Source organism: Parasteatoda tepidariorum, chromosome 7, assembly GCF_982258835.1.
Source record: "Parasteatoda tepidariorum strain Cologne lab strain chromosome 7, Ptep-v5.0, whole genome shotgun sequence".
Taxonomy (NCBI): domain Eukaryota; kingdom Metazoa; phylum Arthropoda; class Arachnida; order Araneae; family Theridiidae; genus Parasteatoda; species Parasteatoda tepidariorum.
Window position 1 is genome coordinate 39,953,571 of NC_141761.1, and position 26,861 is coordinate 39,980,431.

Genomic DNA, 26,861 nt, shown 5'->3' on the forward strand with positions numbered 1-26,861 from the left:
CTTGTTGTGTGTGGCCGAGCATTTTCCTGTTGAAAAATAAATTTTCGTTTTCTGGATCTGCTAATTTTTATGACAATGCATATAATTCTCTTACCATATGTTGTTTAGAACTGATTTATGTTCCAATATAAATAAGTATTCTTCTAGAATTTTGTCATTTACCATGAGAAAATAAATGAACGTCGTAAATAAGTGAAGGAGAGAATTAGAGAAAAAAATTCTCATTAAAAATATGCTTTGTTCTACATCAATGCATTTGATAGCAAATAATTCCTGAACAGTTTGTTTACCAAGTTTACAAGGTGACATAAAATTATTTAGACTAAAATTTTAAGGCGAATTATATGCGTATTATGCGTATCTTACATAGAACTTTAAATTGAACATTTCAAAATTAACCCCAGTAACATATTACAAATTTTGAAGAGTTTATTTCCATATTAATGCAGAAATGTAAGTCTGCTACAAATTTGTTGGTTATAGTTCGTAACCCATCTACTCACATGTTATAATACTCCATAGTCATTTTATATCGGGATTGACGAATTCTTTGGAGCAAATCTTTGTCTTAAAGATCTTGTCTTAATTGTCTTTACCTTCGATAATTCAATTACATCTTTAAAACAAACCTTTGACTTAAACATGAACCAAATGGAAAAGTCCATTTTATACATGTAACGTAGATAAGGTGGTCATTCATGTACAGAACGATAACAAAAATAAACTTTTTTTGTGCCATTCTAGATTTTTAAATTTTTTGTTTCAAATTTTCAAGTATTTAGATCCAGGTACTGCAACATTACAAGGAAACACACAATAAACTATAGTACACATATTTGAATGTTTACCTAAATCAGAACTTCGCATAAAAATTATTTGGATATTAGATGAAAATATTGGGTTTAACTCTGTCATTTTAGTAACCCTCGTTTTATCTAAACAAAGAAAATGAATAATTCGTATTTAAATCAAATTTTTAAAAGCCTGTGACAATTGTATTGAAATATTAACTCTTTACTTATATTAATAGTAATGGGATCACTATGTATATAATTTGAATTAATTTAAATTTTATTCCTCTTTCTAATATTAATGGTATCCATTTTATTGATATACTAAACAAAAAATTTATTTTTGATTAAAGAAATTGGAAGCAAAGGTAAGTGATAATACTAATATTCATAGTTTTAGGACTGTTATTTTTTCTTCATATCAATAAAATGCAAGGCATTTTGATTATATTTCCCTTTATTTGTTATTTTACATACACTCATGATATGCAAATTTACTTTATAGCCGGCAAAGGTAATATTTATTTTTTTCATTGCAAATAAATATTAAATTTTCATATTCAATCTATCACATATAAATTTATTTATTAGATTAGAGTATTCAATACATTTTCCTCACTTTATTCAAGGTTCATGTATTTTTAAAAAATATTGAAATTTCATGTAATTTTTTTTTTATTTTAATTAATATTGAATAAAACTTTCAATTTTATAATCAAGGCATTTTGGTATTAAATCTTCTATGCATAATTATTCCATTTTCAGTATATTACCTTAAAACATCGGTACTTCAGTAATTACCTTAAAACTAACTTTTTCAAGTCAGTTTTATTTTTGTCAAAACAAAATTCAATTGTCTATGAAACATCCAGAAAAAAAAACGAAATAGTTCCAAAATGAATTTTATTTATCTATTGCAAAAGTTAATTCTGAAACCTTTTTTTAAAAATATCAAAACATATTTCTTTAATTAAACATTTATTATCAAAATTTTCTTTCTTCAGGAGGTAAGTACTCGACTTTTTTCACATAAGTATATTACTATTTGTATTCTAAAAATAGCTAAATGGCCATTAAAAGCTCATAAAAAAGTGTGTTTAAGAGTTTTCTTTATTTTAGTTTTAAAAAAAATATTGTTCCAAAATGTAATTTTTTGTAAATAAAGAAAATTATTAAAGTTAAACTAAAAAAGTATTGATACATAATTTGAAGCCAAATTAGAAAAATCAAATATTTTGTAAATTCGCATATACTGGGTACATAAAACCAGAGACAAATATAACAAATATATTCTTTCCCAGACACATAGTTTAAAATTGATTTGAATTTTTTATTACAAGAACTCAACATTCTATAGATTATATTGTAAAAAACAAAGCAACATTAAACAGATAATATTGAAAATGTACTATATTGATCAGTAAGATATATTTTTTTACATCCATTAATGTGATTGAAGGAACACATTTCGGTGCTTGTCTCTTTTTTATTGGAAGCAAAATCTCCATAATTAAATAAATTCTCTAAATAATTTTATTTTTGTTATCTCTTATTTGATAGATCTCATCGGAGGAAGTATGTAATATCATTATTTCCAATTTATATGAATAACATGTATCATCTTTTATATAATATTTATATATTTTTTTATTATATTTTAGTCTTGAGTGGTGCTAACAGTAAGTATATCTTCGTCTTAATTTATTTGAATCTTTTTGCACATTTAAATTTCATCTTATCTATTATGCTTCTAGATCCTTTCTAAACATTTTCAAACTTTTCTACTACCCCTATGCACCAAATAATACTTATGCTAATTGTATGCTAATTGTATGTAACTCATGCTAATTTTTACTCTATAGCATTTGTTTCTGGCGGTAAGTTAAGGTCTTTATTGAGATATAATTTTACTTACTGTCTATATATTATATTTTTAATGATTACAATGCATTTTTAGAAATTTTCGAATTAGAAAGTTTTAACACCCTATTAGATGCTAAATTTTGCAGTCAAAGAAGATATAGCCAATTCTTTTTCTAGCAAAGATTTATTCGGTTGTAATGCTCAAAAATCGTTAATTGCTACAAATAATACCTGTTAGCAATTAAGAAAAGAATGGGCTGTGGAAACAAATTAAGAAAGTCGATTTCTCCCAAGGTTGCATTTGGGTGATTTTTTTTCCAATTCTATAACTATAATTCAACTTTAATGATATTTTTTCATGTAAGCCTTGGTTAGTATACTTTGAATAGCTTTACGTTAAGACATAATACTAAAATTGGTTTTTCGTCATAAATGCTAGAAAGTTTTATTTATAAAATTGAATAAACATAGATAATGCATGCAGTAAACACAAAAACTTTTATTTCTCTTTTCTTTTAAGTAAATTTCTTCTTTTTGTGAGAAATCTGAAATTTTACTACTCAAATAAAATGAATCTCATTTTATGACAGTTTTGCTTAGTTTGGCTAATGATTTATGCAGACTGAAAGAATAAGAAATCATTAATTTACAATGATTTGTAAAAATATATAATTCCTTACGAAATATATAAAAACTTATTTTTATTTTCAAAAATCATTTTCTTCCCTGTTAACCTTTGTGAGAAAATTGCATTTCTATATAAAATGAAATTTGCTCTATTCGGTTAGTGTGGAGTTCCATACAAATGTTTGAAAATAATTTTGAATATATTGTGGAAGCTAATATATGTCTCATTCTAATTATTTTGTTGTTCTATTTTTATTATAGCTGGCAGTTTCTTTGGAAGTAAGTGATTAATATAATTTGAATTAAAGAAATTCTAGATATGTAAAAAACATCGTTTATGTATTTTTTAGAAAAATAAAATTTTCATAATAATATCTAGATCCGGAAAAATAGATATAAACCTTTATTCAGAATTCTATAAAAGTATATTATTGTAGGGAAATTTACGTAAAAATTAAGGAAAATTTAATTGAAAAATAAAAATAGTTATAGCGAAACTGGGCAAAATATTCCAATACATACTAAAAATCAATAAAATGAGGGGTATATGATTTCAATTACTTATATCATAATATTTCAATAAAGCATCGATTATATTAAAAATTATTATTCAAAAAATTATTGAATTAAATTTTTTTTTATTGAATCACAATAATTAGTCTAAATATTTTTTTTAAATCTCTCGAATTGTTTGGTCGTTTATTAGCCAATATTTTAATATGCTTTTAGAAAAAAGGCAATGATATACGAATCAAAAGAATCAATTTTTTATATCGTAATTTGGGAAACCAAATGATTTCGACGCTACTTTTTTAAAGGCTTAATTTAAATTTTTATTTTATTTTCAGCAAACAGTGGTTTTAAAACTATGCATTTAAAATAAAGTTTATAAATTTATAAAATATTTTTCAAAATAAAGGCGAATTTTTGCTTAAAAAGAAAAAAAATATTCATGCCAGGCTAATATCTCTACAACAAACTCAAACTGAAAGGCATAAATTTGAAAATAATTTTGTATGATCCAATAATGTGATTACTTGCGTTTTGGTACTGAAAGACAATGAAATAGAATCAAATATGTTGCTGAATGTTGACTTTTAAGGAAAAATTTTCTAAATTTTCTGTCAGGATACGAAAAACTGCAAATTTTTCATTTCTAAAATACGGAGAGGGATTCAAGATTAAAAGTATTCAGGAAAGGAATTTCAGGAACTGGAGATCAGATGTTTATAATAAAATTTTTAAAAAATAAAATTTTTCGACAAAATTAAAGAATTTTATCACCTAAATTAACAACGAAAGAAAAATTTCAATTTTTAAATTAGAAATAAAATTGCTTATATATATATTCAATGAGAGATCTCTTGAAAGGAATGAGTATTTCACAAAAATGTATTGTTTGATAAAATAAATATTTTATGAAAATACTAAGCATGCATTTAAAAACAAATTATCTCTCCTTGACAGATATTGGAACCAATGGTAATTTTTAATTCTTACGTGAAGTCTAATAAGATTATTTAAATTTTATAAGATTATTTGATCATATTAGTTAATCTTATGCTTTTTTCATTCAATGCACAACGCCAATGTTCATTACGGCCTATCTCCTTAGATAAAACTCTTTCTGACGATTTTAAAAGTTGTAATTCTTTAAAAAAGTTTTGAATTTTTAAGTAATTTAGTTAACAAATATTAAATTGTAAATTCATAAAAGTTTTGAAAAATGAAAATTTTTGAAAAACCATACATTCATGGCTTTTTAACCACACTAGCTACGGCTAAAAATACGCAAAGTTGAATAAAGTTCTTTACTATACATTTTCAGGTATTCTTTACTATAAATTAGATGAACAGAATGTAAGTGGTTATTTTACGGTAATTATAGAATGAAAATTCTAACAGTGCAGTATAGTGGTAGTTTTGAATTGAACTTTTTATTTCATGCAGTTCAAGAATGATTAGCATAGTAACCATGTAAATATTCATTAGCTATTTGTACAATTTTGCAAAAACAATTTATGTAGATTTTGAAACGTATTATAGTCTCTAATGATAAAATATCATAAAATTTCCGCATTAAAAACAAGCTTAAATAAATAATGACAAACAAAAGCCTTAACTTGAAACTTTAAAAACTTCTTATACTTAAATTAGCGTAACACCATCAAGTTGAACCTGTTGTAAATTTACAAAATACGTATGAGAAAACATTACTTAAGAAAAAAAATTAAAAAAGAAGAAAAGAAAAAAAAAGAGAAATTTATATTTGTTGCAGAGCCTTAAGCCATTTGATATATAAGTGCCGTAGCTGCTTGATATATAAATAAAGCTCTACTAGTTTTTAAACATGTATCGATTTTCCTATTGATATAAAAATTTAAGCCACTAATAAAATATTAGCAAAACCAAAATTTTATATCAACTTTATTACTCCTTATTTCAACTGTATCTATTTTTTATTTTAGCTCTTGGTGCCATTACAAGTGAGCAAAATATTGGTTTTACTTTTAAAAAAATATTAAAAAACCTAGAGCTTTTAAATAATGAACAATACGGAATGTCAACAATTTTAAAACAATTGTTAATCAAATAGTTTCAATAACATTTTAACGATCGTTTGCAAGAGTGATGATAAAAATTATGAATAAAAATATTTTTCTGTACCATACTTTAGGAAATTAAACAGTATGTAGAATAATATAGTATAAAAAGTAGTATTTATACCTTATAGTTCAAAATTTTTTCATTCTCAATTTCATTAAATAATATAAAAAAAATTTCATCAAATTATTAAATTTCATTAAATTATTAAAAAAATATTTTTTGCATGAAATTATCTTTGAGTAAATGAGTTTTATACAGGTACTATATTTAATAAATCAGTGCAGATTTTGGCATACGCCGATGATGGCCGAAGATCTACGATTGCACTGAGTAAAAAAATTTTTGGCACTGGAAAAATCAGCTAGAAAAATGAAATAAAAGTGAATGTGAAGAAAACAAAATCTATGTATTGTGGTACAATGGAAACCATTCCTAAATTGTTTGAAGTAGATTCTTTTAAATTTGAATCTGGAAGAAATTTTAATTATCTAGGATCAGAAATAAACTGTCAAAATGACATTAATCCTGAAATCAGAAAAGGAATAATCACAGCCAAACGCTGCTTCTATGATTTAAGAGCGTTATTGAAATCTTACTTAATAAAAAGAAAGGCGAAGATTTTACTTTATAAGGTATTAATCAAGTCAGTTTTGACTTATGCTTCAGAGGTATGGACTTTAACAAAAAAGGAAAGAGAAGACCATCGAAAGAAAGGTCCTACGAACCATCTTTGGCGCTATCATCTTCGATAACAGCAACTGGAGAAAAAGATATAATTTTGAAATATATAAGATCTTTAATAGTGATGATAGCATTAAATCTATATGGGCCGGGCATGTAGTGAGAATGAGCCCAGAACGAGCAACATTAAGAGTCTTTTAATGCAACCCCCTCTAATAAAAAGCCAAGAGAAATGCCCAAAAAGAGATGGAAAGACAGTGTGGATGACGATTTTACCATCCTAAAAGTAAAGAACTGGAAATCAATTGCTGGGAGAAGGGCAGAATGGGAAAAGCTTCTGAGGAAGGCCTTGGCTCACAAAGTGCTGTCATGCCAATGGTGATGAGAAATGAGAGGGTGCATTTTTTTTCAATTGCTTAATTTGTTTTACAAATATGACTAAAAACGCAAAAGGTGCAATTAACATTAAGGGCATATTTGAGGTTACCCCCTAGAAACCATTAAGATAGGCACTTATTACGTGAAAATACGATCATTAGAATGAAAGTTATTCTGGGTGATATCTTTTTTCTGCCGTGTTTAGAATATCAAAACATGAACAGACTTATAAATTTTGCACTAAAGAATATAAAAGTGTGTTTATAATTATACATTTCGTATTAACTAGATGTCAGCAAAAGTTCCTTTTTATTGCACTGAAACACAGCTTTGAATTTTCATAGGCAATAATTAAAATAATTTTACTCTAAAATTTCTTATTCTATTTAAATAGTACAACATATGTATTGGAGTGATTTTTTTCTGAAAATTTCCAGTATGAATACTTTTTGTTTTTATTTTCAAATTTTTAAGACTGCAGATTTTTAATGCATTATTTTGATGAATTTTTTTTAAATTTAAGTTTTTGTCATAACTTTATTAAAGTAAATAATTAAAACAATAATAAATCTTTCAATGAAATTAAATTAACATTGATTGGCACATTCAGATATAGTAATACATTTTTATAATTGCATTTAATATTTTTTATGCGTGTTTTACATTTTCTAATGAAATTATTATAGATGGTGTTAGCGATGGTAAGATTTCAATATACTAAGATTGATTAAATTGCGTTAATTTTTTATTTTCAATAATTTTTATTAAAATTTATGTTTCAGTTAAGCTAATACATTTTTATATGAATAACAAATAAAATTAACTTTTTGGATACTACTTAAAAGAAAATTTTTATTTCTTTATTGAAGCAAATTGATGATACAAACATTTGCTACTTTTGCGTGACTCATTGCGATACTTTCCTTAGTTTAGTTGAAATTAGCAAACAAATTATATTAACTATATTTCTACAACTATATTTCATCACTTCATTTAAATTATCATGCGCTCACAATTAAACTTTCCATCCAGCAACAATCGTAAATGTTTTACTGTAATGTGCATAAATACATACATTAAGGAAAGGAATTACTTACATACAGGAAAGGAATATTTTAATTACTGATAAACCATAAAGCACCATTTATACTGTATTGTTCTGGAAATATGAATAAAAACATCAATTGTTAAAGGCTATATGTAAAAAAGTACAATGAAAGTGTACTTATGCTTAATGATTTTTAATAAAAGCTTATGCAAAGTTAGGCATTTTAACTTCATCGGAACAGAGCATTCCCACTGTTTTTATATTCTAAGAATAAAAATAAGACAATTCAAGATTCTAAAATTTTAAAGATCATAAGCTTACGTTCCTTCATATGAACCAATCAAAATGACCAATCTTTCAAAGAGTGAGAGAATCCCCTTTTCATCTCCATTAAAATGCTATTTCAGATTTTACTGAATATTGAACTTCAAACTATTTTAAAACTTAGGTGGATTTTTCCTCCTTAGCCATATTTCTTTCTTTTATTTTTCAAATTTAAAGCAATATGGCACAAAAGTTATTAAAGATACCAACATTTTTTAAACGTGCCACTTTTAGTGTTATTCAACGTTAAAACTATATAACTCAATACCATTTTAAAGAAACTAGCATGAATTTTAAAGCATACCACTTTTATTTTACGTTACTTGTTTCTCAGAAAATTCCTAAGCCATTTTCAATTGGAATTATATAAAACTTTAAATTTAGATTTTTAAATATTTTCCAACCTTATAGGTAAAATTGATGAAGAAAAATTTAAGTATTAATATTTTTATTGATGTTAGCATTTCAGAATATTTTCATAAAAGTTAATCGAGGTATTATCGACTTACTCTTTTAAAAAGGTACCTCTAATTTCCGTGATAAAAACAATTTTCTTTTTCACTCAAAATTTAACGATACACTGTATCTCTAAAAATTAAAGGTACAACGTGACTCTCAATCTGCACACCTCCAACACTTATTCAAACATATGTTTCCTTAATAACGAATGCTACATTTTTTAGGCAATCTCCTTATTTTGCTGTTAAATTTGAATTCTATATTAATTTTAATAAAGATCTTATGCACAATATATCATTGCGAGGATCGTAGACGTGGTAAGAGTGATAGTTAGTTATAATAATTAGAATTAAGTCCTTCACAAAAATTGTGCCATAAAATAAATTTAAAGAAATGAATTAAAATAGGATATTTATATTACAAAATTATGAAAAAATATTATTATTTAGAATTATCTTCATTGTGGAAGATAATTCAAGAATTCATTGTTCAAGAATTATCTTCATTATCACCATTAATCAAAATCTATCTGCTTAATTTGCGAATAAGTAAATAACAAAGTATGGAAAATTAATTATTATCACACTTTTACTATTAAACTAATCATTAGTAGTTAATAAATAATAGGTTTGTTTGATGAACAATTATTGATCGAGTACTATTAACTAAGCATTTATTTTGTACAGACATTAAAATTTAATAGAGAGGCTTAATTTAATAAAAACGATATTTATCGAGCAATTATTTTATCAACAATTGAAAAATAATAATGAATAGGCCAAAAAAATAATTAGTATTTTGGAAAAATTTGGAAATATGATTTACGTATTATAACCCTGAAAAATATTATTCCAGCAGCTCTACAAAAAATCATCAAAAAAAAAAAATACTACCTGTTTTCCAGTAAAGCTTGTATTTTTTTTCTGAAAAAGAAAACTAATAATTCATTAAAAGTAACGCAAACGAACTGACATGAATTGAAAGTTTGAAGAAGATTCGAAGAAGATTTGGAGATTATCAACCAACTTTATAGAAGAGCATGATCTGATATATGGCAGCGGTTTGGTCCATCAGAGAACTATAAACATCGTCAGTCTCTGCGATTCCATCAATGATCGGACATGGTATCAGGCTTAAAGTAGGGGTAAAACTGATGGGGATATTCATCTCGTTGACGAGGGCGGTTAGTACCGATTGAAGACTTTACTTACGGTAGGGAAAACAGCTGCTGTTATTTTTTAAAAAGAAAAAGCAGCGAGTTTTCTAAAGTAGCCCCAGCACTCAAAACTCGAATTGATCACAAGCGAGCAGGTAACTCGATCGCAGCTTCTATGCAAATCCCAAGCAACCATCATGAAAAAACCCGGACATCGCAAAACGCGGAAAATCGCAACCCAGGCTGGGATGGATGAAGAGAAAAAAAAATTTAATTATTTACTCTTGCATTTCTCGAGTGCTGATAATGCGCGAATGTCCTCATCACAGGGGTGTCTCCGTATTTATACAGGATCTTATTTCTTCCGGAACTTTTCAGGAACATTTTTAAAAAATCTTATTTCATCCCTTATAGTTTTTATCAAAAGATTTTTATTTTTTGAATGGTCAGAAAAGTAGAGAGAAACAAAAAGTAAAATAATCAGAAAAACAACCTTTGCATCAATGCATTTGGGACACTGACAACTCGCACTAGTTTATTCGTTTATTTTTTGCTTGTTCTGAACACTTCATATTATCTTTTAGCATTTAGACAATAGCCTATGTCTTCTGGCAGAGGAACAATTTTCATTCCTCTGAAAACTCTTTGATTTTGGAAGGAGATATTACGCTGCTTTTTATTTTAACATGATATTTCTTGAAAGAGTCATTGATGTACTCACTTTTCGACAAGGTTTGTCCCTTATCCGAATTGCATATCATAAGCATTATTTAGAATACTAAGAAGATGGACCACGCAAATGTCGATACTTTCTCATGGAAAACAAGTCAAAATAGCTATGTTTATCTCAGATTCTTAATCAGCATGCTTATTCAAGTACACAATGTCATACTGCTTTTATATAAAAACCTGAAATTTATAAAGCCTGAACCATCTATAAAGACAATGGGAAGAACTATGTTAATTCCAAACCTGTTATTGATTCCATGAATCATTTGATGTGCTCATATATTATTAAAATTTTTTACGAACGAAACGTTAACAGCGGAATTGGTAAATTCTAAAAATTAAAATCATTATTTTTTTTAAAGGGCAAAAAAAAACTATTAAAACCAATGTCTAGAAAATTATTCTTGTTGCAGTCTATGGGAAATCTACTGGAACACATATCAACTACTTCTTTACCATAATAAATTAAGGAGCTTTGTGGCTAAATTTGTTCAACTATTGTGTCTCAATCTGCATCAATATTTCAAAATCAATTATTTAATATATATATATATATATATATATATATATATATATATATAAATCTTTTTTAATGATAATTCAAGATACATCACATGATATTTCATGTTTTCCTATTTATTTATTATATATTGTATACAACTACATATTTACAATTAAACTATAAAGATAACTTCCTTCTTTTATTTTAGCTTATCATGGTAAACGTGGGAAGCACGGAGTCGTTCATGGCGAGCATGGTCGTAGAACATAAGTAAAACAAGTAAACAAAGTGCTAACGATTATCATTTAGTTAAAAGTTATCTAAATAGCGGGTTCAAAAAAATTAATTACACATTTCACATGTAAAATGTAGATTTTTAAGTTGCAGAAAGGAAAAAAATAAGAAACTGGTGCAGGCAATAATGGAAATGGCCACCTTTCCAATTGTAGAGCAGTTTTATTTAAATGATGAATAATTATTTCTGTGTCGAACAAGAAAAATATTGTAATCTTCTAGCCCCTCATTAAATCCTTTATGCAAAAATCTTTGAACAAGTACGAAGAATCTTTATTTAGAGTACGAACCCCAACCCTCAAAAAAATATTAAATTTTGATGTATTGCATATAGACATAATTTGGGAAAAAATCTGAAATTCCCCATCATCGAGTAAATTCATTATTTTCCTAATGCAAAAAATTTGTCGACACCCCAGGGCTCGAAAAACAGCCCGTCCGCCTGTCCTCGGCGGTCAAAAATTCCCCGCGGACAACGAATTTCTGGAATCCGACGTCCGCGCGGACGGCCATTTTCCCGTTAATGTTCGTGATACATTTTCAATTTTTGTTATCTTACAAGAGTCTAGCGCCTCACTTCTAAAATGATCCTCTAATCTATCAAAATGTCCCACAATACAGCAACATACTGCGCATGGTGGAATTGGTGTTTTCTCTGTCTGGGACTACTGCACAGTTAAAAGGGGCTTTTCAGCAATGAACTTACAAAAAAACACATTACTTACTGGTCTTAAACAATAAGCGTTAAACGCAATTATGAACATCTACCTAAATAAAAAAAACTTTCAGATTTCTGTGCAGAAACCTCTGTAAATCATTGACTTGATTGTGGAACTGGCAAACGTCATATTTGATTCATTTAAAAAACGCAGTATGCTCGGATAAATTGACATTCCAGATAACTTGACCTTTGTCATTTAAATTATTTCGTAAGAGAAACAAATTATTGGATAAAAGAAATACTAGGTTACTATTAGTAACCTAGTATTTCTTTTATTACTGTATAATGTAATCCTAGTAAAAACTAATTAATTGTGCAATTTATATAAATGTTTGTAATAAATAAGATAAATTATATTTTTATTTATTTAGAAGCTACGGGTTAGTTTCAAAGGAGGACGGGTACATTGTTGGACAAGCCGTCCTCGGGGACGGGTAATATTTCTGAGTTTTTTCGAGCCCTGCGACACCCCATGTTTGTACTATAAGACGCAAGAGTTGTACCATTAAATCCTAGCTATGAAAAAGAGGGAATATACTCGTAAAAAAAAGTCACAACATTTCCACCATTCTCTTTAACGCACGAAGAGTTTTCTGTGTCTTGCATTGATTAATTCGTGACCCTAGTCGATACTTTCATTCACGTATAGATGGCAGCACCATAAATCTGCTTAAGTATCTCCAATTTCCTTCTTTATGGTTTTGAAATCATGTTCGTTGTAAAAAGCCGCATAGTTGTGTATTTATGGTTATTAAACCATACTTGTTGTAAACTGCTTCCAATCCGTAAAGGTAAAAAATTTTCTTTAACATAAACGTTTCGGTTAATAAGATGGACAGACTGTTGCCGGTTAATTTACCATTATTTTAGAATGAAAATTCTAACAGTGATGCTTGATAGATTTGTATTTTAAGCATCTTTCTTCTTCGAAGTTAGTGCAAAACTATGAAAAACAAAGACCCAGCTTCGATAGCTAATTTAAATCTGCTTTTGGACAACACAGCAATTGTCTACCAACAGAATATCGGGCTAGCAAGGCAACATTAGGAAAATTATTTGCAGTGGCAGGGATATAATACGTAGGCGGGTAAGCTGCGTGGTGCCGAGAGTTTTGCAAGTGCACTTCCGTGTTTTTTTACCTACTTTATTTGAGAGTAACTTACATTTTAAACACGCTTCATTTTCTTTTTTTCTTTTTTTAAACACTATTTAATTTGCTTAAAGCATGCAAAAGTTTAAATAATTTACTTAAAATAAATCTATTTTTTCACCAACAAACCATTTAACACCAACAAGTATTTTATAACAAGAATATTTTAGATTAGGACATATATTTAAATCGAAGTAACTGAAAATAGTTCAACTATTTCAAACGAATAGTCTATTTAATGAAATTAGTTATTAAATACAATTCAAGACAACTAGATAACTGAGAGTTCTAAAAGCATTAAACGAAGACGGGACGAGTTTTAAGATTTAATGTGTAATTTTTACAAGTGCGGGTTTTAAGATTTTAATTTTTTTTTCCTTTTTTTATATGAAATTCATAATTTTTTTCCTTTTTTTATCCTTTAATAAGAGTTATAACATTGTGAAAGGCTAACATTTCCTTCCATATTAAAGTTAATTTTTAAATACAATTTTCATTATGAAGTTCTAGAAAAATTGTAAAAATAATAAAGGAATTTCCTTTATTCAGAGGAAGTAAAGAAAAGCTTGCAAATATTTTAAATAATTAAAGTTTTTGTACTTGTTTTTTTTTTAAACTAATCGAAGGTAACAAAAAAATGACGCTGGGAAAATAATACGAACCTCTTCTTATCAAATAACTTAAATTAAAAAGTATTATTATGTTATTATTAAGTTGCTATTTTAAATTTAATTTCAATTTCCCTAGAATCAAATTTAAACTAATGAAGCAAAGAAATTCCGTGCAATACCTTATACAATTCTAAAATAATAACTTCTTTTAATTTTGAGCACAAAATTTTAAACTTTATAATGTTACATTGTACAAATAGGTAATATTTTTAGCTTTCAAATGTTTTTTAAACTAATTATTTATTCATTTTACTTTATTTCCTGTAAAAATAATTAGATTAGGTTCCAATAGTTTTCATGCTAAAATCAACTAGTGGTTTAAAGTTTTTCTATCACCAATTTTTATTTACTTGATCTTTTTTTTGAATCAAGATGATGTGAATGATTTGAATCAAAATGATATGAACATATTTATTCAAAACTATACTTGTTAGAATACTCGTGAAAACGTAATTAATATTGCTTACTTAACAACAACATTACATTCTTCTTTTATTTCAGATCGAAGTCCAATAAAAAATGGTTTTGTCACAGGGAATGAACTTTATATTATTGTTTTGTTCGCTATGATTTACTGTTTTTTGAAAATAAAACTATTCAATAATAATTTATTAAATATGAATAAATTTTTATTGCTTGTAAGAGAATTGTCTTGTTATTTTTTTAAAACAATATTTTTAATATAGTTTGATCGTCCAGAATTTATTTTATTTAAGGAAGAGTCTTAAGTTTGACTTTCATGACATTGTTTACCGCTATTTAAATATAAAGAGTGTCCCTAGACAGTTTAAAAATAATTTAAACTCACGTTGGAGGGATATAAAGATTAGCTATTCAACCTCTGAACGCTAAGAACTCTAGTCACATAAAAATATATTTACAAATTTGTTTATTGTTGATTGATTTACACTTTGATGTTTTAAGCACTTTTAATTTTTATTCTTTTTTTTTTTCGATTTTGGAGTTTTTTCCTATGTGTATCATTCTTTTTAGATTTGATTTTACTTTTCTGTAGTTTTGTAGTGTTTAGTTCACGTGACAGCGGGTGAAACCATTATCCGCATACTCCTTAGGGGGGTAAGTCGGTTACTATTGGTCTTACATCATCTGGCTACAGTGTGTAAATAATTAATCGAAACATGTATGATATTATTATAACGAAAACCAAGGTAAGAATTTTAAGTAGGTCAGTTACAATTTAGACTATCACATCAGAATTAATTTTTTCAGCATGTGCTTACATTGATTTCAAACCCATTTTCTACGTGTGTAATATTGTTGATCACTCGTTTTCTGGTCATATGTGTCGAGATTTTATTAAAATGTAATTTCATTATTGACTCTAAAACGATTTAGTACATTTTGATAACTTCAAAATGTCTTTATTGTACATTCTGAGAATTCCTTAAATATGCTAAATATGAAATAGTATAATAATGCTTATTTAAATAAAAAGCAAATTATATATCACAGCCAACACAATTGAAATTAAGTTAAAAGTAAGCCATTCAAATATTTGCTACCAATTAGTTTTATTCACCAAAAATAATTCCAATATTAATAATTTTGATTCCATTCATAAATTAAAGAATTTAGAGTTTTCTACGTTAATCCTAAAACATGGTCTGAAGTTATACATTTAACCAAAAACCAAATCTTTGGAAATATAAAGTATGACTTAGAGTTCAAGATTAAGTCTTATAGTAATATTCGTAATATAAATAACATCAATGACGAGGAACGTTGTAACTTAATCACTGCTACTGATGATGTTTTAAATTGCAGAAATAGAAAGAGCTAACTGCGAAGGATTTTAAACTAGATAATCTTGATAAACATAAAAAATCGATAATGTTAAAATTACTTTCCAGGCCTTTTGTAAGTCTCTGAAAACTTTTTGTCATACTGATTTAGTTATAATGCTAACTGGTGCAAAGCTAAAATATGTTCGAACCCCATTGAATCTTTTCTAAATGAACCTTTTTCAAAGACCTAACTAAATGTGTAGTTATTCATATTACTCTTAGTCTAATAAACTTATCGAATCAACAAATATTGTCAAAATCTCTTATGTTTATACAAAATACAAATGTGGAACAATTACAAAGATTTTTAGCCACCTGTGGCTTTTATAGAAACACCCTTAATTATGGCAATTTAGCACATTGTTTAGCTTAATTAACAGTACAAAATACTCCTTTTAAATGATCAGAGTAACACCAGCTGGCTTTTGATAAATACCCAATACCAATTTTGATATTACCCAAACCTTTGTAGCACTTCCTGATCGAGATAAAACTTTTGTTTTGAGAATCGATGCAAGTAAAGCTGTGGTTTCAGCCGTGTGGATGTCAAATAATCGAGTTCTTACGCAGATTTCATTTATAGTAAATTTTTGTCTGAAACTGAAAGAAATTCTCCCGGAATAAAACTTGAGCTTATGACTATTTATAAAGACATTCAATTTCTTCTTTTCATCTTTCAATTCTCTTTTTACAATGGACATTCAATCTTTTCAATTCTCTTTTTACAATAGAAAATTCATTTTGGTCACTAATAGCAAACTTCTTTTAAATCATGAAAAAACAACATCACCTTCCCATATATTCACTCGAGCTTTTAGAATTTAGTGAATTGACATTTGGGTTTAAACACATGCCTGGAAAAGAAAATTTTTTTGAGTACCTATTTTCTTGAACCTGTTGCTAGAAAATCTATTTTACAAACTTATCCTGATACTAGAAAATCTTTTTTTAAAATTTAACTTTACAATAGAAAATTCATTTCGCTAACTGATAGCAAACCTCTTTTAAAACATCGAAAACCAACATCCCTTTTCTCTAAAATCACTCGAGCTTTCAGAATTTAGTGAATACACATTAGAGTTTAAATACATGCCTGGAAAGGACATTTTTTTTGGCGGAAATATTTTTTCTCTCCCCAGATCCTGATACATGAAAATCTATTTTACAAACTAAAAATAAAGATCAATTAAAAAATGAGTGTAATGATTTATTTTGAACTCTTTTCGAAATTAATGAGGATAAAAATAATTTTAAGTCTGTTTCAGAAACTAGTAATATCACTAATAATCTTATGAATAATTTATTTGATAAGACTGCCGAAAATACCAGTTCTTATTGCAATGAAATAATTATTATTAGTGAATCAAATATAAATGCAAATGATCCAAAAAATGAAATAAATTCCACTGAAGGCTATAAAAACTGAACAACTTAAAGTTGTAACAATCATTAATAATAATTTTAAGTTAAAAAGTACCCTTTTTTTACTGTATTGGCTCACAATTTATAAGATAAATTATATTTCTTCGTTATCATTGAAACTTTCAAATTTGCAACTCTCTTTATGCAACTTCAATTTTTTAAACTGGGAATTAAATTTTTGATAATTATTTTCATTATTTTTTTACTATTTTCTAAAAACCTTGTTAAATATTTGCTACAAATAGAATAATCAGACATAGTATAAAAATTTAGGACCTAATATAATTTAACAAAATACTATTCATTTACTTAAATACAAAAAATCACAAATGATATAGTAAGATATTTCTGTTTTTCTTTGAAAGTAATAATTTTTTTTAATAAACATAATTCTGCTTAATGAAACTAAAATATACGTTATTTTAAAAAAATTTCCATTCATATGGTAACGTTTTTCTGGAAATTTTGATACTTAAATTTTAGTCCTTATCACTACAATTCAGTGTCCAGTAATATACCAAATTAAAAAGTAAATTTAATCGAATGAAGGCTTTTAATGCAGTGCTCTAAGATATCATAATAAAATTCATTTACTAAATTTTATCACGCATTAAAAAATCATATCTTATTTACCAAAATCATATCAAAAGCTCTTCGGTAAAAATTACCGAGCTTTTTGGTGTGTCTGTAGAGCTAGAAGCATAATTAATGTTACCACATGCTGTGCCCTTTAGACATGTTACTTGTCTCTGCTTACTTAATCATTGTAATAAAAGTGATTGTATCTAAAGTTGTGCTTTACCGGAGGAAGTTTCACGCAAAAGGTTTCCCCCAACATGTTTTATGACGCTGCACGCTTAAACATATTTCACTGATATAATTTCAATTTTTTGTAACTCCTTGAATGCTTTTACAAATTATTTAACTACAATTTCTTACTGTGGCTTTTATTAATGCTCCTTTATTATGATAAATATATATAATATCTAGGTAGAATATTTAGTTAAAAAAATTTCAATATTTGAATATTATAAAAAAAAAGTTTTATATCATTTGACAAAGTTATTTAAAAACTTTAAATTGAAATAAAGTTATTTAAAAACTTCAGCTTCAACTTTCACACAATATAAAGGGTAGCAATGAAAAGTAGTAATAAATTATATTTTGTATTATGAAAAACTCGAAGACATGTATTATAAATAGATAGAAACTGTATCATTTGATATGGTCATTTGCGAATTTCTTTTGCCATGAATATTTTTTTGAAGAGCCAGGCGTGGAAATTTCATTATAGCATTGTAAGCTAATACGTAATATTATAGGATAAAGTACACCTGTCCTTTTACATTTGTCTTACTAAAATTTTCATAATTATTCCTGCTTTGTAAAACAACATAACTGATTTCTTTTCTTTGGTTTCTTGAATGCGACACATATGATGTCATAATAATATAATTATATATGAGGGTAAAATTAAAGATTTAACTAGATTATGTACGAAACTTCTATTTTAAATTTTAGCAAAATTCCTGAACAAAATAGCATAAGCTAGAAAAATGAATGATATTCTCAAAGTTTAATGTATTTTAACAAAAACCGAAATGGTAAATATCGCTTGGAATTCGAAAACATTTGAGTGAATTATTATTTTCATAAGGAAAAGAAAGCTTACCATTGTATGAAAAGAACGCAAAAGAATTGTGATGGCTCCGATGCCATAACTCCCCATCACCTTCAGATGAAGATTCAAACGCTATGTTATTACAAAATTTATGTCTTTAAATGGATTTTGGTAGTAAAAGAAAAAAAAATAATGAAGCAACTTTAGAAGAAATTTGAATATTAGGAAGACTTTATTTAGAGATATTTTCAGTCTAAAGCAAAAAAATTTATAACTTAAATAAATTTTATCAGAAAAGAAATTATTGCAAAATTAGTTAAGCAGAAAAAAATGAATTTGATTGTGCTATATGAAAGCACAACCTATTATAAAATTAAATAAGAGCTATTCTGACTAATCTTGATTAATTTTATTTTATACTATCTGAATATACATTCTTCGTACGACGTGAGAAAAAATGCATCAATAAATCTGTACTGAACAACACTACAAATCATACACAAACTTTTCTGACAAATATCGCCACAAATAACAAAGTTAGAGTGATTTCAATGTCTTTTATTTATTTATTACTATTTTATGACATTCTTTGATGCTTTCTCAGTTGCAATTATGCATAATTTGTATCAACACTAGTATGGAGACTTTTAACCGTATCTCATAACGAAATGTCCCATTTCTCCATTATTCTTGCTTTTCAGTTCAAAACTTAATTTTTTATTTCAATTTATTTAAACTATTGAGTTTTTTGAAGACACGTTTAAAAAAAGCGTAACTAAAATAAAAACGATGGTTTCAAATAAATATCAATTCGGAAAAGAAATATTAATTTGGTGATGTAGTTTGTTATGCTACCACGATTATGTTAATCAATCAGATAATATAAAAACATAACATAACAAAAAAATATAATTAAATAGAACAAAACGCACAAATAGCATCTTTTTTTTTTTATTAAATATATAACTTAGGAAACATAACTGATGGTATCTTTAAAATATTAGAAAAATTGAATCGTTAGCTTATAGTAAATCGTTGGTTTTCATTAAGAGAATGAGAAAATTCCATCTTTGAACGTGTTTGACCTTAAAATATAATTTAAAAATCGGAAATTAGGCTTCTTAATTTGTTTACAATTTTTATTTAGATTCGTTTTGAATCTCGCATTCTTGTAGCTTACGGTTTGCCCTCAATGTGGTTTACATTCAGTCAGATGGGCATACAAAGAAATTCTATATTTTATTATATATGTATAGGTTTTTTATTGGCCTTCTTGATGCATTTACATTACTAGATTAATAAAAACACATTTTTATCATGTTTAGCAAAGTAAAGGCTACCTTCATTATTCAGTATTATCTGCTCTTATAAAAATGTACCGCGTATTGGTGTCAATAATAATATGGCGACTTTTAACGGTATCCAGTAATGAATAAGGATATATTCTCCATCAATTTTGCTTTTTAGTGTACAGTTTACCTTTTGATTTCAATTAATACATATTATGAAAAATAGTTAAGCACTATTAACATCAATAATAGTTTATAGAATTTTAATGTTCTCTTAAACGCAATAGTACCATTTTTTGATTAGTTTTCCTTTTTAGAAAATGACTTACATTTTCACTTTAGATATTAATTTTTACTAAAATTAATTGTCTTTGACGTCAATAATAATATCAGTGTTTTATTACTTTTTCTTCTATGAATTGGTAATATTTTCTCCTTGATTTTCCTTTTCAGTTCAAAACTTCTTTTTTATATAAACTACAGTTGATTTTAAATTATTGAGTTAAATAAAAATCCGTTTTAAAAGCATAACATGAAACAATGGCTTCTGCTAAGCTAATGAGATATTTCCTTTTCTGAAATGTCTCCGAATTTAAAAATCTGATTAAAAATTGAAAATAGGGCTTAGCAAGAAGCTTACATTGTACTCATTTAGCTTCATGATGAATTTGTATTTTTAGTGTGTACCGTTTACCCGCAATCTGGTATGCAGATACACATACAAATCCCAAATTGTTTATTCTATTATACGTAAAGATGGTACTAGATCTCTTTGCTTTGTCTACTTTACTTTTGGTCTAATTTTTCTTTCTCTTCTTTGTTCCCAGTTTCTTCCAAAATAATGAGAATAATAAATTTCTCACTGGAAAAAACCCAAACTCATATGCAATATTTTGGGTTAAGCTGCATAAAAGTACAGATCTAACTTTATCATTGAAAACATGCTGGGAAATTTTTCTTTATGTTTAACATTATAACTTGGATTATACTACTTGATTCCAAAATATCTATTATAAACTTTGAAAAAAACTGTAAATGAAATTGCATTCGAATAGTTAATTTATATTTAGAACAAATTACAAAATAAGATAAAGTAGGAGACTTGAAATATTTGTTAGCATTACGAATAACATTGAAAGATATGATAGCTTAAAAAGCATCTATGAGCACGTGATGTCTCAAGAAGGAGGAAAAAACAAATGAAGAACAAAATTTATTGTTTAACAACATTGTATGATATTAAATAATAATCGAAATCAAAAGATAAATCTAGCTGTTCACACAAAAATGAAAAATAATTATTGCAAGTTGAATAAAAATAAATATAACACTGTATAAGAGGGAAAGAATTATTTTCTGTCAAGCAATAACATAAATTTGATGTTGATGTCAATCGAATCAATCGCGATTTTTGAGAAGAAAAAAAATTTATAGTATAGAGTGACTTATATGTTTTCGCAAGAATGTATAGGTTGGACATTATTATTATTTGGTTTACAGCCCGCAAAAAGAAAACGGAGTCATCCTAAATATCTTTAGATTTAATGATTACGTTTTAGGATTCAATCTTAATGGTTTGAAGAGCTGATCTCAAATATGCTAATTAATTAATACTATTGTAAAGCAACGAATACTTTAATTTTCTATTCATAGTAATTTTTTTTTTAAATAAAGTTTACATTTTTACAAGTGTAGGCTTAAAAGAATTTAAAAAAGTGAAGTTTGATAAATTTTTATTTTTTAACAACTATGCAAAGAATTACGTCTAAATTTTAACTTAATTTTTTTTCAAATTTGCCGGTCTCTGGAAATGAAGTTTCTGGTAAAAAAGAATGAAAAATCAGATTAATAAAATCAAAATACCCAGTGTTTAAACCATTCATTTGGTAATTTTTCCTTTTATGTGGTAATTGCTATCTAGAAATTCTGGTATTCAAAATTATAGTTCGTATTGCCAAACATTTAATAAAAACTACAAAACAGAAAAGTAAATCAAACCAAATAAATGTTTTAGTAGGTTCAAGTACTGGAATTTCTACAGTTGAATCAGCGACATACTAGGTTCAAGTACCGAAGTTCCAGTGTAACTGTAAGTGTAACTTAAAGGAAATGAAACTGAATTCTAATCAATGAAGTATGTACTGTTTTTCTTTTTATTTACGTCTCACTAGAACTGCAAAATGGGCTATTAGTGATGGTCTGGGAAGCCTCCCTGATGATGATAAAACGAAATGTGTGAAAGTACTATTGCCAAAGTTTCTTTATACTATAGCATATGTCGCTTTTCTTTAAGTTCGATGTCTGAATGATGTTGCTAATGATTTGTCGCTTAAATTAAATTAAAGTTAAGTTCAAATTTTGCTCTTCTCCTTTCTTTTTATCTTTGGCAGTTTGAAATGCTAATAAAATAAAAGTAAACTATCTCACCAAACTGTAATGCAAAAAAGAAAAATTCTTTTCTGTAATTTAAGAAAAAATTCATTTCATTTAATCATTTTTTCAATAAATAAGACATTTTTATTCTTTTACTACCTTGGTTGTTTTATTCTTGTGCTCTTTAATATATATATATATATATATATATATATATATATATATATATATATATATATATATATATATATATATATATATATATATATATATATATATATATATATATATATATATATATATATATATATATATATATATATATATATCATAATAAATATCATCATATATATATCATAATAAATAAAATTAAAAAACCACGAAGAAAGTTAGGAAAAACAATAAGTTTTATTTATTGCGCATATGTTGCAAGTAAATAGAACTTATAAATTATGTTCAAAATGTAGAGAAAACAAAGGGAAAATTGCAGAACAATAAAAAAAAGGGGAAAAAAAGAAAAATGATTATAAAAATAACAAAAAACCGGAAAAAAAGAACAAGAAATATTAAAAAAAAAATTTAAAAAATCCGGAAAATAAAAGGTATAATTTTATCATTAGCTACCGTGAAATATTGATCTCTAGACAAAACGACTCACGAGCATCCAGGATCTTTAAAATTTATTATAGTAAAACACAAAGTAAACATTTTCTTATAGGTCATAGCAAAGTGCCTATTTTAGAAAAGATTTATGAGCTGTAAAAATGAATCGCTACAACTTAGAAAAAAAATATTGCTTTTTTTATATCCGTCAGCAGACATAGCATATCACTCTATATTATCTCGTAATTTAACATTTGGTTTGTAATTAGTTCTAAAAGTAGAGAAAACATGGAAAAAATTAGTGAATACTAAGAAAAGACGGAAAGAAAATTATTTAAAAAAATGATAGAAATCCGGGAAAGAATGATACATCAGCTCACACAATTATAGCCCCAAAATGGAGCTCTTTCTAATATTGTATCAATATAGCCCAGTAAAATATATCAATACAATAGTGTGAGGAGAACTAAATTTTTTTAAAAGCAAAATAGAATAGAAAACACTAAGTAATGAAAATCACGTAAGAAATAGGAAATGAAATTTAAATGAAAAACAGAAAAAAACATGAAACGAAATCTATAAAGCGAGTAGTGAATTCAAATGAACTTACATGAATAGGGTAATTTAAAATATTTTCATTTGAAAATTGCCAGATTGCAAAATATGAAAACAGAAGCAAGCCCAAATTGAAGTAAAAGCATAAATACAAGGGTTTTGTTTTACGGTTGGATCTTACTGTAGTGCGTTTGATTTGTTGGTTACCAAGGATAGGCCCAAAATATTATAATGGATAATTTAAAGAAATAAATAACTATAATAATAAAAATTGAAAAAATTGAATAAATATTAATTAAAAGCTTTGAATATGATAAGTCTCTTTTTCGAACTATATTCAATTATTATGATATTAGCAAAAATTTCGGAAGGATTAATGTATCCGATTATGAATGTTACTGTGAAGAAGAAAAATATTTTGATTTTGTTGATCAAAATCATAAACATACTTTTACTGGCAATTTCAATATTCTGAAAAACTTGGAGCTTAGCTCACTTGGATAAGAGCAAACAATTTAGAACTTAGATAAGAGGCAAAACATTTAGACCCATTAACCATATTACTATTAATAGAATTCTAAAATACTTCTCTTTACCTTTGGGTATGTTAACGTAATGGAAGTGGGGTGGTTATTATTACTTTAAAAACTTTGTTTTCAATAATGAAGAAAATTTAAATAAGAGTAACAATTCAACATTATTTTCTAAAATTGTTCAATCAATTAAGCAACTAAAAAAAATTGTGGAATTACCCCCTAGACAAAGCTAACAATAATTATGCAGTCTTGTATAAAAAATTCTACGTTGATCTTTTAAATACGGAGTTAAAAAATTGTAAATATCTTAAGCTTAATAATTTAAATAATAATTTTTTTATTAACATCATGTTAGCTCTATATAAGAGGTTAAAAATTAAACTTAGTTACATACAATTTCCTAACTTAGTAATCAGTCCTAAATTTCAAAATATTTCTGTAAAATTTAGAACAATCACATGTGGGTCTGATACTTACCTAACTAAACCCAGCACCATTTTCTCTAATTACTTAAATAAAATTATTAACATTGTTATTGAAGAAAGTCTTTCTTTGATTACGAAAAATAATCAACCCACTTTAGAATTTATTAAGCATAATAAAATTAATTCTATTGTGACCTTTGATCTCTAGGATCTTTTCAATGGTTCTCCCCTTTCTAAATTAAAAGATGTCAAAATTCCTGAAATATTTTTTAACATTTTTAAATTTGTTTCAGTAAGTCTTTCGAAAAATAAATCTAATCACAATACTCATTGTGTGACTCCCAAACCCACACATTAACTGCGATGGTAAATAGCCAAAAACGTGGAACAAACTAGACATGAGTAATATTTTTCAAACGCATAGCGGCTCTCAATGAACTGAAATATTAATAATACTTTCACTTATTAAACTTTTTTAATCATAAAATAGGCTTAAAAAGCTAAAACGAGACAATTGTACAATCTTAGCCGTAATAAAATGTTTCAGAAAGCAGTACAATGTTTTTTAGCTTTTATAAATTTTGAGTCCAATGTTCGACCGTTTATCAACAATGCTCAACCGAAGATATCAATTGTTTTAAAAAAAATTCATCAATTTTATAAGTTTCACATAAGGCATTTTTTCCACAATCTAAACTGAAAAATTCCAGATTAAATTACGGTAAAAAGTAGGGACTCTCAAGTATCGACACTTTTAACCGTAAAATACATTTCTACTGGAACAAAAATATTATACACCGTAACTTTTTCAGTAACAATTACCGCGCAATTATATAATCAATGTAATTAAATATATATCGCTGTGAAAATTACGATGTAATATTTTCCTGTAAAAATGGATTTTTCAGTAAAAGGGAATTAGAGTAAGTTTATTGCATTAAAAATTCATTTATATGATATTGTAAATTATTTATTAAAATTAGTTTTCAGTTTTAAAATTAAAATGATTTTCTTTACGTGAAAAAAAAATGTCTGAATCATCACGTAGTGCAAAATTTAGCTTCAAATAATGTGTTAAAAAACTTATATACCCCAAAACTTTTCATTGATGTATGCATAGAGAGAAAAAGTATGGTCGAAACTACCAGAATAAAGTTAAAGTTATCATGTTTCTGGCTCTATGGAAGCACCAAAAAAGATCAGTAAAATTTTTGAAGCGCTTCAGCAATGATTTCGGTAAAAATTACAATAAAGTATGGTTTTATACTCCGTCGTATAATTTGGTAAACGTGGTTAAATTTGGTAATTTTATCATGGTGCCTTAGAGAATGGCACCAACATGCTATAAGTACGAAAATGTTCTAATCTTATGATTTATTCTGTTAAAATCACTTTGAAGTTTTGTATTTCTTACTAAATGTGTGGAAATAATAAAATGTAATATTGAAAATTCACAATTTCCGGTAAACTGTTACCATTTAAACTAAAACAACTGTCAATTAACTGTCTTATACATCGTATATTTTTCTTTCTAAAACTGGAATTATTGTTTTTTCTTTTTTTTTGAATTAGAAATGTTATTATCATACAGAGCAGTAATTTTACCAGAATTTGTTTCGCAGTGAACTGACGTCAGTTTTAAAATTTACTATTGTATCAATCTAAGTAATAATGTTATCCGAAATATTAAAATTTTTAAATTAAACCCCACACTTTTTTGAATCAAAGAGAAGATTTTTAGGTCGCAGATCATATTTTTAATTAAATAATATGTGTTCTTCGGATTCAAAGCTGGTCTTAGTCTATACTTTAAATTGCAGGAAATATGTTTCCATTACAGCCTTTTTTAAGTTATAAATTTATTACTCGAGAAAAGTAACAAGTTATTTCAATTTTCTTTTACCACACTCAAACAAAACAGACAAATAGCCGAAAATATGATGGTAATTAAACTGTTAGCTGCCAGAAATTTCTTTATTAATGATTCCCACCTAATACGGTTAAAGAACCAGAATTTATTAGCATCGCATCATTTAAGTCCTGCAAATGAAGACACTTAGTTCTTTACAATTGAGTATATATTGTAAACAAGAAGGCTAATCAGTCTTTCGAATGGAATGGTATTTTGAGTCCTTGCTTTGGCACCGTAATATTTCCTACATTTTCTTCAACACATGAAGAGTTTCCAATGTCTTGCATTTCCAAACTTTATGACCCTAGTTTGTTTGATA

At 26.5% G+C, this 26,861-nt stretch overlaps 1 long non-coding RNA gene across 2 annotated transcripts; it reads left to right on the forward strand.

Annotated features, from left to right (window-relative positions):
• Positions 1 to 1,262: 1,262 nt before the first annotated feature.
• LOC139426055 (uncharacterized) lies at positions 1,263 to 14,648 on the forward strand. Of its 2 annotated transcripts, XR_011637318.2 has the most exons (10): positions 1,263 to 1,306; positions 2,350 to 2,366; positions 2,453 to 2,470; positions 2,654 to 2,668; positions 3,543 to 3,560; positions 4,749 to 4,763; positions 5,750 to 5,767; positions 7,634 to 7,648; positions 11,374 to 11,444; positions 14,503 to 14,648. It is a non-coding gene; the product is annotated as an uncharacterized LOC139426055 (long non-coding RNA). The 2 variants fall into 2 exon arrangements; XR_015435474.1 differs by lacking the exons at positions 1,263 to 1,306; positions 2,350 to 2,366 and having other exon boundaries at positions 2,389 to 2,470.
• The last annotated feature ends 12,213 nt before the right edge of the window (positions 14,649 to 26,861 follow it).